General features: G+C 44.4%; 1 long non-coding RNA gene across 1 annotated transcript in view; it reads left to right on the forward strand.

The window, feature by feature from the left end:
• Positions 1 to 633: 633 nt before the first annotated feature.
• LOC126948076 (uncharacterized) overlaps positions 634 to 13047 on the forward strand; it is a 40355-nt gene continuing 27941 nt past the window's right edge. Inside the window, exons 1-2 of the long non-coding RNA XR_007723332.1 lie at positions 634 to 770; positions 1752 to 1948. This is a non-coding gene — a long non-coding RNA (uncharacterized LOC126948076). The remainder of the gene's footprint in view (positions 771 to 1751; positions 1949 to 13047) is intronic.

Raw genomic sequence — 13047 nt, forward strand, 5'->3', positions numbered from 1 at the left:
AATAGGATCTTTTTTTTTTTTGAGACAGAGTCTCACTCTGTTGCCCAGGCTGGAGTGCAGTGGCACGATCTTGGCTCACTGCAAGCTCCGCCTCCCAGGTTCATGCCATTCTCCTGCCTCAGCCTCCTGAGTAGCTGGGACTACAGGTGCCCGCCAGCATGCCTGGCTAATTTTTTTGTATTTTTTAGTAGAGACAGGGTTTCACTGTGTTAGCCAAGATGTTTTCGATTTCCTGACATGATCCACCCACCTCGGCCTTCCAAACTGCTGGGATTACAGATGTGAGCCACCGCACCCGGCCGCAATAGGATATTTTTACCAGAGTGCTTTGGCTGTCGTGGACCATCTGTGCTCTTTTCTGGGACCTTTGAAATCAGAAAGTGTCCCAAGCAGTGCCCAGTGAGGAGTCCCCAGGGTTTCAGGTCATATCCCTTCTAGTGTGATGGATAAGCCCCTCAGCATTTAACTATTTTAGTAGGTGGGTTTTGTTTTGTCTTTGTTTTTTCATTTACCCAATAGACATTCATTCAATACTTACTCTACACCCCATGCCACCTGTGTGGGACACATTTCTTGCCCCTCAGGGAGCACACAGATCTATTAATGAACAATGCAGTATTGTGAGGGGTAGACAATGACAGGGATGAGATCAGAGGGCTGTCAGCATGCTGAATCCAGTCTTAGACTTGATGTGGAGCAGAGACTGGTCACGGCAGGCTTTCTGGAGCTGAGCCAGGTGAAGAATAAGAGAAGAAGGAGAAAAGATAGGCGTGAGTACAGCAGAAAGTGCTTCTCAGAGGGAAGCAGCATCTGCAAAGATCCAGGGTCTGGAAAGACAATGGAGAATTCCAGAAATTCGTGACATGCACCTCGATCTGGCTGGGGTTGGAATGAACAGAGATGAGGCAGGACAGATGCAGGGATCAGAGCTATCTCCAACCAGATTGTAGTATCCTGAAAAATTGGTTATCTTCACACATCTTTTGTCCTCTGAAGTTTCTAGGTTCATGTCTTCAACTTCGATGGTGCTTAATAAGAATAATAACATTCATAAAGTGGCTTTAATATGTTATTTTGCATACAGTATCTCATTCAGTCTTTATAAGAACCTTTTGAAGAAATAGGGCAGGTGACATGCAGCTCAATTTACAGTTTAGGAAAATCAAGAAGTCGGAAGAATTGTGATTTACACAAAATCAGGGGCCTGAAACTTGGACCCAAGTCTCTTGCCTCCAAATCCCACTCTCTTCTCACTATACAGATTGCCTTGATTGAGCTGCAAGGAGAAAGTTTTGTACTGTATTTGAGAAAACTCACAACACAGAAGAACAATACTTCAGCCTTGTTGTCAGCATTTAACTATTTTAGTAGGTGGGTTTAGTAGCCCTGACAGATCAGGTCTAAGCTGTGGCCCCAGGTTTTGGTGATTGACCCATGAGTCTTGTGTGTGTCTCTGGTGAGCAGAATGCCCAGGATATGTGGGTCCCCAGTGGACACAGGTCAGGGAGCAAGCAATCCCCCACCCTGGAAGATGGCTTGTTCACAAGGCTGGGCATCCCTCTCAGACAAAACCCACTATCATATCTCTTCTGGTTTAATTCATGTTTTGACACTCAGCAAATTCCCCAACAACTTAGCTGAAGAGTTTCGTGAGCCAGAAGTGCCTCTGAAAGAAGTGAGCAGAGAGAACGTACACGGAACTTTATTCATAGTTGAGCAGGCAAATGATGACTCTCGGTTTTTCTCTGAAGGGGAGCTCTTCCTTGACGTGAAACAGGGGCTGAGGAGACATGAGAGAGAGAAGCACCACAGACTGACATCAACCTGAGGCCTTCTGATGCTAAGAACATCACAACTTCCCTGGAGGGCAACTGGGTTCATCTGTCCACTGTCTGCCATGATCGGCAGATATCAACAAAACACTTGCAAAGTCCAAAGAACAAATATGGTAAGATACTCAAGAAACTCACCAAAGAGTTTATTTGTAGTGGACCAGAGGTCACTGTGCTGCTGCTAGCACCCCACCCCCACCCCAGTGATCTTGATAAGTCTTTCATGATTTTGTACTCCAAAATTGTGATTACCTGGAACCCAACCTTACCATGCCAAAGCCTTCCACTAGATGGGATTTTTGCAGTACTAAATATCTACGAGAAAAAAGAGCTAGATTGGAGACAGTTGTTAGGTGGAGGACTAGTTTTATCTAGCTTTCTATTAAAAGCTTCTGTGATTGCCTGATAGGCTGATAACAGGAAGGTATTATTGAAATACATATTACAGAGTCCTGTCCTGAAGTCCCTGCAGATTCATCTCAGTTCATTGCAAACTCTGCCGAAGCCAACCTGGTAAAAGACAGAATTCTGATTGCTCAGGAGACAGAAGTGTAGGATAGAGAAAAGAGACTGAGATAACTGTCTGGTTTTCTTTCCACTCTGGGCACCAGAATTTTGCCTCTTAATAGCTAGGAAGAAGCCACCCATCTCAAGAATTCAGATAGAGCAATGCTTTTGAGAGCAGCCAACTCTTCACTCTGATATAAAACCTCAGTGCCCATGTTATCTGAATAGTAACAACATATGTAGAATGTGAATACCATACAGCAGATGTGAACTGAACTTTCAGTTCCTCCTCACTGAGCAGGACACTTCAACAATACATTGGTCCCAACTGTTTCTCTTTCTCTTAGTGACCAAATTTTGCCATTTGCTGCTCCCATGTTCTTTTTTTTTTTTTTTTTTTTTTTGAGATGGAGTCTCACTCTGTCGCCCAAGCTGGAGTGCAGTGGCGCGATCTCGGCTCACTGCAAGTTCCGCCTCCCGGTTCACGCCATTCTCCTGCCTCAGCCTCCCGAGGAGCTGGGACTACAGACGCCCGCCACCAGAACCGGCTAATTTTTTGTATTTTTAGTAGAGACGGGGTTTCACCGTGTTAGCCAGGATGGTCTCCATCTCCTGACCTCGTGATCCGCCCACCTTGGCCTCCCAAAGTGCTGGGATTACAGGCGTGAACCACCACGCCTGTCCCCACCCACCCCATGTTCTTGTACACTGAAATTTCCCCTTCTTCATTTCAGTGAGCCTATCACTTAAGTCCTTGGTCTTTGCACCTTAAAAGTCTCTAAGATCCATTCTTTTTTTTTTTTGGAGATGGAGTCTTGCTCTGTCACCCAGGCTGTAGTGCAATGAGGTGATCTTGGCTCACTGCAACCTCCACCTCCTGGGTTCAAGTGATTCTCCTGCCTCAGCCTCTCAAGTAGCTGGGACTACAGGCATGCTCCACCACACCCAGCTAATTGTGTTGTATTTTTTAGTAAGATGGGGTTTCACCATGTCAGTCAGGTGGTCTTGAACTCCTAACCTCAAACGATTTGCCTGCCTCAGCCTCCCAAAGTCCTGGGATTACAGGCGCGAGCCACCATGCCCAGCCTCTAAGATCCATTCTTTATGGAAATGTTATTAAGCTCCAATATTCTCTACAAAAATGCCTGTAGCCTGCATCTCTTTGTTAAATCCAGGACAACTTTGATTCATTCATTAATTCATTCAACTATTAGGGTGTACCTAATACATGCTAAGCATTGAGATTAAAATGATAACCACTTAATCACCCTATCGCTCAGTCTCTTTTTAAAAGAGTATTGACATACTACCAATAGCAATAATAATAAAAACATGACCCATGCCTTGAAAAGGTTTAGTTAGTAGGAGAGATAAGTAAATAGACAGTCAGTGCAGTCTCATGGGCACCATAGTGAGAGACAGTACAGAGTGGTAGAGCAGCACAAGGGGGGTTCACAATCCAGGCCTGGGCAGCCAGGCATTCTGTCTTACTGCAGAGCCAAAGACAGGGCTTTTTGTGCACGTGGTTTATGGAGGGGATGCTCTAAGGAGAAAGGGAGTGAGGGAAGGGTGCAGGGCAAGAGAATAAAGGTAAGCAAGGAGACTACTTTCAGCTTAAACCAACTGTTTAGTTCATGACTGTGCTGTGTGGTTCTTCTGGTCTGGAACAGGCTCCACTGAGGTTGGCTTGGCTCCCTCATGTATCTAGGCTAGGTCAGATCAGGCTGCTGGTTCCAGAGAAACTCACACATATTAATTTCACCACAAAGTTGGATGCACCCTGAGTCAAGGGGGCCAGTCTTTTAACCTTCCATCCATGTCAGCCAGCCACTGGCTGCAGGCTGCCACTGATGGGAGGGGAGGACTAGTTGTACTGTGGGAAGGTAGTAGGGAGTTGGCCATAAAAAAAGAGAAGAGGCCGGGCGCGGTGGCTCAAGCCTGTAATCCCAGCACTTTGGGAGGCCGAGACGGGCGGATCACGAGGTCAGGAGATCGAGACCATCCTGGCGAACACGGTGAAACCCTGTCTCTACTAAAAAATACAAAAAACTAGCCGGGCGAGGTGGCGGGCGCCTGTAGTCCCAGCTACTCGGGAGGCTGAGGCAGGAGAATGGTCTAAAACCCGGGAGGCGGAGCTTGCAGTGAGCTGAGATCCGGCCACTGCACTCCAGCCTGGGTGACAGAGCAAGACTCTGTCTCAAAAAAAAAAAAAAAAAAAAAAAGAGAAGAGGGCATCTGTGAGCTGTTAGCAGCCAACGCTCACAGTAGCTGGGGACTGAGTACGCCGGTCCACAAAGGGGAGTTGGGTGAGCATGATCAGCATCTGCTATCTATCGGATTGGCCTCCAAGCTGACTTGAGTGATGAGCAATAGTTGGTCAGGTGACCAGCAGGGGAAGAGAATTCTAGGTTAAAGAAACAGTCTAGGCCGGGCGCGGTGGCTCAAGCCTGTAATCCCAGCACTTTGGGAGGCCGAGACGGGCGGATCACGAGGTCAGGAGATCGAGACCATCCTGGCTAACACGGTGAAACCCCGTCTCTACTAAAAAATACAAAAAACTAGCCGGGCGAGGTGGCGGGCGCCTGTAGTCCCAGCTACTCGGGAGGCTGAGGCAGGAGAATGGCGTAAAAACCCGGGAGGCGGAGCTTGCAGTGAGCTGAGATCCGGCCACTGCACTCCAGCCTGGGCGGCAGAGCGAGACTCCATCTCAAAAAAAAAAAAAAAAAAAAAAAAAAGAAACAGTCTATTACAGCGGCGGTTCATGACTGTAATCCCAGCAGTTTGGGAGGCTGAGGCGAGCAGATCATCTGAGGTCAGGAGTTCGTGACCAGCCTGACCAACATGGTGAAACCCCACCTCTACGAAAAATACAAAAATTAGCTGGATATGGTGGCACACACCTGTAATCCCCGCTACTTGGGAGGCTGGCACAGGAGTGTCACTTGAACCCGGGAGGCAGAGGTTACAGTGAGCCGAGATCATGCCACTGCGCTCCAGCCTGGGAGACACAGCGAGACTCCATCTCAAAAAAAGAGAGAAACAGTCTATGCAGATGGCCAGAACTAAGAGAGAGCAAGACCATTCACAGCAACATAGGTGATGGGGACGGGCAGTGTTGAGAACACATGGGGCTGTAATAATATCAGGGAGCTTGATGTGCAGGGTCTTGTATGATTGTGTAAGAAGGAAAATATTTTTGAAGTATTTGCCCAATATTTCTGTATTAGTCAATATAGGCTAAGTTATGTTACATAACAAGCAGCACCCAAATCTTAGTAGCTTAAAACAAAAAGATTTATTTCTTATCCTTACTACATGTCCTTTGCCAATCAGTTGGGCTCTCTATTGCCCAGTGTTTTGATTCTGGGACCCAGTCCATAAAGGAAATTTGGACGGGCATCAGCAGCATCTGCTACAGGTCTCCAAACTGAGACCTGAACGATGAGTAGGGGCAGCTGACAGAGCAGCTACCGCCTCAAGCACTGCTTCCATAATTGCCAAAGCAGGCAAAAGGGAACATGACTTAAAGCTGACTTTAAGGGAACATGACTTAACACACTGACTTAAAGCTCCACTTGCAAGTGATAACAGAAAAACAAACACATTTTAATTTTTAAAGCATCATTAAAAATAGAGAGTTGTCCAGATGCGGTGGCTCACACCTGTAATCCCAGCACTTCAGGAGGAAAAGGCAGCTGGATCACCTGAGGTCAGGAGTTCAAGACCAGCCTGGCCAACATGGGGAAGCCCTGTCTCTAATAAAAAATATAAAAATTAGCCAGACATGATGGTGCATGTCTATAGTCCCAGCTACTTGGGAGGCTGAGGTATGACAATCTCTTGAACCCGGGAGATGGAGGTTGCAGTGAGCTGATACCATGCCACTGCACTGAAATCTGGGTAACAGAGTGAGACTCCATCTCAAAAAATATACATAGAGAGAGTTATCACAAAAGTGATATAATTCCAATTTATCAAGAAGACACATCAATACTAAACACGCATATGCATAAAATAAAATATATATAAAAGTACATCATAAAATTAAAAATATAGGCCAGGCATGGTGGCTCACACCTTAATCCTAGCCTTTTGGGAGGCCAAAGCAGGCAGATCACTTGAGGTCAGGAGTTTGAGACCAGCCTGACCCACATGGTGACACCCTGTCTGTACTAAAAATCCAAAAAATTAGCCAGGAGTGGTGACAGACACCTGTAATCCCAGCTACTTGGGAGGCAGAGGCAGAAGAATCACTTGAACCCGGGAGACAGAGGTTGCACTGAGTTGACATTGCACCACTACACTCCAGCCTGGGCGACAGAGGGAGACTCCATCTCAAAAAAAAAAAAAAAAAAAAAAAAAAAAAAATATAAAGATACATCACTTCCAAACATGCAGATGCATAAAACAAAATATGTGAAGAAAATTTATACAACCACAAAAAAAATGACAAATCCTCCATTGTATGTTATTAAAAAGCTGATGGAATAGTAAGAGAGAGATAAATAAATCATTCAGAGACACTTTTTTTTTTTTTTTTTTTTTTGAGGCAGAGTCTCGCTCTGTCGCCCAGGCTGGAGTGCAGTGGCCGGATCTTAGCTCACTGCAAGCTCCGCCTCCCGGGTTCACGCCATTCTCCTGCCTCAGCCTCCCGAGTAGCTGGGACTACAGGCGCCCGCCACCTCACCCGGCTAGTTTTTTGTATTTTTTTAGTAGAGACAGGGTTTCACCGTGTTAGCCAGGATGGTCTCAATCGCCTGACCTCGTGATCCGCCCGTCTTGGCCTCCCAAAGTGCTGGGATTACAGGCTTGAGCCACTGCGCCCGGCCCAGAGACACTTTTGCTTTTTTTTTTTTTTTTTTTTTTGAGACAGAGTTTCACCCTGTTACCCAAGCTGGAGTGCAGTGGCATGAACACAGCTCACTGCAGCCTCAACCTCCTGGGCTCCAGCAGTTCTCCTGCCTCAGCCTCCCAAATAGCTGGGACCACAGATGCAGGCCACTACACCAGGCTAATTTTTTTTTTTTTTTTTTTTTTTTTTTTTTTTGAGATGGAGTCTCACTCTGTCACCCAGGCTGGAGTACAGTAGCGTGATCTCGGCTCACCACAACCTCTGCCTCCTGGGTTCAAGTGATTCTCCTGCGTCAGCCTCCTGTGTAGCTGGGACTACAGGCACGTGCCACCATGCTCAGCTAATTTTTGTATTTTTAGTAGAGACGAGGTTTCACCATGTTAGCCAGGATGGTCTCAAACTCCTGACCTCGTGATCCACCTGCCTCGGCCTCCCCTCCCAAAGTGCTGGGATTACAGGCGTGAGCCACCGCACCCGGCAACACCAGGCTAATTTTTAAATTTTTTAATAGAAACTTGGTCTCACTATGTTGCCCAGGCTAGTCTCAAATTTCTGGGTTCTGGTGATCCTCCTGCCTCAGCCTCACGAAGTGCTGGTATTATAGGCATGACCCACCACACCCAGCCATGTTTACATTTTATTATCCAAAGTAAAGTAAGTATGAAACTAAAAACTCTGTTTGGAAGGGTTTACCAAAGTTGAGAAGTCTAATAGGAAACTGACCCACATTAAGCTGAGTGGCTCTAGCTGGGGGATGCACTTGTCAGGGTAGGAGTATAACAGATGGAAAGCAAACCCCTTGAATTCTCCCCTGAGCAACGCCCTTGAATTCCCCTCAGAGGAACCCCTCTGAATTCTCAGGGGGATGTAGGGACAAGTACCTTGATGCTGAGCAAGGCAGGAATAACTAACAACCCATCTCTGATTGGTTGTAAGCACAGGCCAGCCTTAGTGTGGATTTATGTTCTAAATTTGTGTCACAGGATTAGTCCAATAAACTTAAGGTGATTAATTAGAGCATTATACAGAACTAATATTGCTTCTACGTGTCTGACAGAAGCAAACTCAAAATCATCTTGGAATAAGGGTATATTTATCCTAAACTTGGGAAATCCTCTCAAACAATATTCAAGGTCAGGCTAGGAGTGGCAGCTCAGGCCTGTAATCCCAGCACTTCGGGAGGCTGAGGTGGGAAGATTACTTCAGCCATGGAGTTCAAGACCAGCCTGGGCAACATAGGGAGACCCTGTCTCTACAAAAAAAATTTTTTTAGTTAGCTGGACTTGGTGGTGGTACATCTATAGTCCCAGCTACTCAGGGGGCTGAGGTGGGAGGATTACTTGAACTCAGGGGATCAAAGTTATAGTGAGCCACGATTGCACCATTGCATTCCAGGCTGGGCAACAGAGTGAGACCTTATCTCAAAAACAATAATAATAATAATTATTATTATTTTCAAGGTCAAAGAGTAGCCCCAGCCAAATATAATCAAAGGCACAATGGAACAAAGCAACATAAGGACCACAGAAACAAATCCACATAGGCTTCAGATATTGAAATTATGAGACATATTTTAAAATAAACATTCCTACAATACTTAAATAAAACAACCTTGCAAATATTTACAGGAAGAGAAAACTACAAGGAAGCATCATAGATTTGCAAAAGAACAAAATAGCACTTTTGGAACTGCAAAATAAAATAACCAAATTTTAAAACACAACATATGGGTTTGGGAACTGGTTAGACACAGTAGAAGAGAGAATCAGTAAGTGGAATGTAGATCAGAAGAAATGATGCAGAATGTAGCATGGAAAGCAAACAAAAAGGAAAACATGAGAGAAACGTTTAGAGACACGGAGGATAAAGTGAAATGATTAAACATGTGCTTAATCCGAATTCCAGAAGTAGAAGATAAGATGAAGTAGAGGTAGTATTTGAAGAAATAATAGATGAGGATTTTCTAGAATCAGTGTTTAAGACACCAGTCCCTAGATTCAAGAAGCCCAACAAATACCAAACATTTAAATTGAAGTTCACACCTAGACGTGTCAAAGTAAAATTGAAGAGCACCAACAACAAATAGAAGCATCTTAAAAGCAGCCAGAGGATAGTCTACTGCCACTTCAAGGGAGTGGCAGTAGACTCAAAGAGGATTTCTCAAAAGTAAAAGCAGAAAACCAAAGATAATACAATGATATATTCAATATACTGAAAGGAAACAAATGCGGACCTAGAATTCTATATCCAATGAAATTCTCCCTCAAGAATGTTGGCAAAATGATGACATTTTATGATAAACATAAACAGAGACTCTCATTGAAGGGTATACTAAAGTATGTACCTCAGTCAGAAGGAAGATGATTCTAGAAAGTTCTAGGATGTAAAAAAGACTGAAAAGCAAATAGAGTGGTAAACCTGTGTATAAATGTAAATAAATATTAAATTCATGACATACAATAATAATGGTTAGTGGACCTCATAAGATTGAATTACAATATACCATTGTAATTGTGTAAATTACAACTCGTGAAAACAAGAATTATAAGACAGGAACAATAGAAGTAGAGTTAAAACTTCTACTTTTGTTGTTTGTCTTTGGGTTTTTTTTTTTTTTTTTAATGTCTGTAATAAGGGCAAAGGTAATTGGTTAATTTTAAACTTTGAAAATTAAATATACTCCCCCAAAAAGGCAAAGAATGAGAGAAAAAGAAACCTGTAACAGGTGGTACAAATATAATCTATGAAACAAGATTTTTTTTGTTTTGAGACTGAGTTTCACTCTTGTTGCCCAGGCTGGAGTGCAATGGTGCCCTCTCAGCTTACTGCAACCTTCACCTCCCGGGTTCAAGTGATTCTCCTGCCTCAGCCTCCCAAGGAGCTGTCATTACAGGCATGCACCACCATGCCTGGCTAATTTTGTATTTTTAGTAGAGATGGGGTTTCTCCATGTTGGTCAGGCTGGTCTCAAACTCCCGACCTCAGTTGATCCACCTGCCTCGACCTCCCAAAGTGCTGGGATTACAGGCATGAGCCACCGCACCCGAAGGAAATAAGATTTATACAGGACTATCAGAAGTTGCATTAATATAAAATAGGGTGTATGCAACAGTGAAAAGACCAAGATTGTCAGATTGTGTCCTTAATAAACTATGCGTTGTCTACTAGAAATCAAGTTGAAAGCATATGAATACCAAGAGGTTGAAAGTAAAAAGATGGAAACAAGTATACCATGCAAATTCAAACCAAAAAACAAACTGATGTAACTTTGTTAGCATCAGGCAAAATATCCTTTTTTTTTTTTTTTTTTTTTTGAGATGAAGTCTCGCTCTGTGTCCCAGGCTGAAGTGCAGTGGCACAATCTCAGCTCACTGCAGCCTCTGCCCCCCAGGTTCAAGCGATTCTCTGCCTCAGCTTCCCGAGTACCGGGGATTACAGGCATGTGCCATGATGCCTGGCTAATTTTTGTATTTTTAGTAGAAACGGGGTTTCCTCATGTTGGCCAGGCTGGTCTTGAACTCCTGGTCTCAAGTGATCCACCCACATCGGCCTCCCAAAGTGCTGGGATTACAGATGGGAGCCACCGTGCCCGGTCAGTATCAGGCAAAATATCTAATGTAAAAAGAGATACAGAAGATCTTTTCTTTTCTTCTTTTTCTTTTTTTTTGAAATGGGGTCTCACTCTGTCACCCAGGTTGGAGTGCAATGGTGTGGTCTTGGCTCACTGCAACCTCCACCTCCCGGGTTCAAGGGATTCTGCCTCAGCCTCCCAAGTAGCTGGGACTACAGGTGTATGCCACTACACTCAACTAATTTTTGTATTTTTAGTAGAGGTGGGGTTTCACTATGTTGGCTAGGCTGGTGTCGAACTCCTGACCTCGTGATCCGCCCACCTCTGCCTCCCAAAGTGTTGGATTACAGTCGTGAGCCACCACGCCTGGCCCAGAAGATTTTGTTGTTGTTGTTGTTGTTGTTTGTTTGTTTGATTGATTGTTTGTTTTTGAGATGGTGTCTCGCTCTGTTGCCCAGGCTAGAGTGCAGCAGCGTGATCTCGGCTCACTGCAACCTCTGCCTCCTGGGTTCATGTAATTCTCCTTCCTCAGCCTCCCAGGTAGCTAGAATTACAGGTGTGCACCACCATTCCCAGCTAATTTTTGTATTTTCAGTAGGGATGGGATTTCACCATGTTGCCCAGGCTGGTCTCGAACTCCTGACCTCAAGTGATCCACTTGCCTCAGCCTCCCAAAGTGCTAGGATTAGGGGCGTGAGCCACTGTACCTGACCCTGATTTTTTTTGTTTTTTGTTTGTTTGGGTGGTTGGTTGTTTTCTTGTTATTGTTTTTGTTTGTTTGTTTGTTTTGAGAGGGAATCTCACTCTGTTGCCCAGTCTGGAGTGCAGTGGCATGATCTTGGCTCACTGCAACCTCTATCTCCCAGGTTCAAGCGATTCTCCTACCTCAGCCTCCCAAGTAGCTGGGATTACAGGTGTGCACCACCATGCCTGGCTAAATTTTGTATTTTTATTAGAGACAAGGTTTCACCATGCTGGCCAGGCTGGTCTCGAACTCCTGACCTTGTGATCCACCCACCTCAGCCTCCCAAAGCTGATGGTTTTAAATTAAGGATTTTAGGATACAGTTTGAGCTGAGGAATATAGAAAGCATTACATATCAAAACTTGTTGGCCGGGCGCGGTGGCTCAAGCCTGTAATCCCAGCACTTTGGGAGGCCGAGGCGGGCGGATCACAAGGTCAGGAGATCGAGACCACAGTGAAACCCCGTCTCTACTAAAAATACAAAAAATTAGCCGGGCGCGGTGGCGGGCGCCTGTAGTCCCAGCTACTCAGGAGGCTGAGGCAGGAGAATGGCGGGAACCCGGGAGGCGGAGCTTGCAGTGAGCCGAGATCGCACCACTGCACTCCAGCCTGGGCAACAGCGTGAGACTCCGTCTCAAAAAAAAAAAAAAAAAAAAAAAAAAAAACTTGTGAGATACAGCTAGCACTATATTTAGAGGGAAAGTTATAGCCTTAAATGTTTTTATTAGAGAAAAAAGTCTGAAATTTAATGAGCAAAACATCTTCAAGAAGTAAGGAGGGCCAAGTGTGGTGTCTCATGCCTGTAATTCCAGCTACTTAGGAGGCCAAGGTGCAAGGATCACTTGAGGCCAGGAATTCCAGACCAGCCTGAACAACATAGCAAGATCTTGTATTTTAAAAAAATGTAAGTAAGCCAGGAATGGAAAGAGGCTGATCAACGGGTTCAAAGTTATATTATGAGGAATAAATGCTGATGTCCTTATTGCACAGTAGGGTGACGATAGTTAACAATAATGTATTGAATATTTCAAAATAGCTAGAAGAAAGGATTTTGAGTGTTTTCACTAAAAAAAGACAAATGTTGAGGTGATGGATATGCTAATTATACTGATTTGATCATTACACAAAGTATGCATGTATTGAAACATCACATTATACCCATAAATATGTACAATTATTATGTGTCAATTACAATTTTTAATTAATTTTTTTCAGAAAAAAAATTAATCTCTTAAAAGCTTCCTTTTCTTTTTTTTCCTTTTCTTTTTCTTTTCTTTTCTTTTTTTTTTTTTTTTTTTTTTTTTTTTTTTGAGACAGGGTCTCACTACGTCACCCAGGCTGGAGTGCAGTGGCACCATCACAACTCACTGCAACCTTGACCCCTGAGCTCCAGCCATCCTCCCACTTCAGCCTCCTAAGTAGCTGGGACAACAGGCACATGCCACCATGCCCAGCTAATTTTTTATTTTTTGTAGAGACAGTGTCTCACTATGTTGCCCAGGCTGTTCTCAAAGTCCTATTCTCAAGAAATCCTCCCATCT

Source organism: Macaca thibetana, chromosome 2 (genome assembly GCF_024542745.1).
Source record: "Macaca thibetana thibetana isolate TM-01 chromosome 2, ASM2454274v1, whole genome shotgun sequence".
NCBI classification, from domain to species: Eukaryota; Metazoa; Chordata; class Mammalia; order Primates; family Cercopithecidae; genus Macaca; species Macaca thibetana.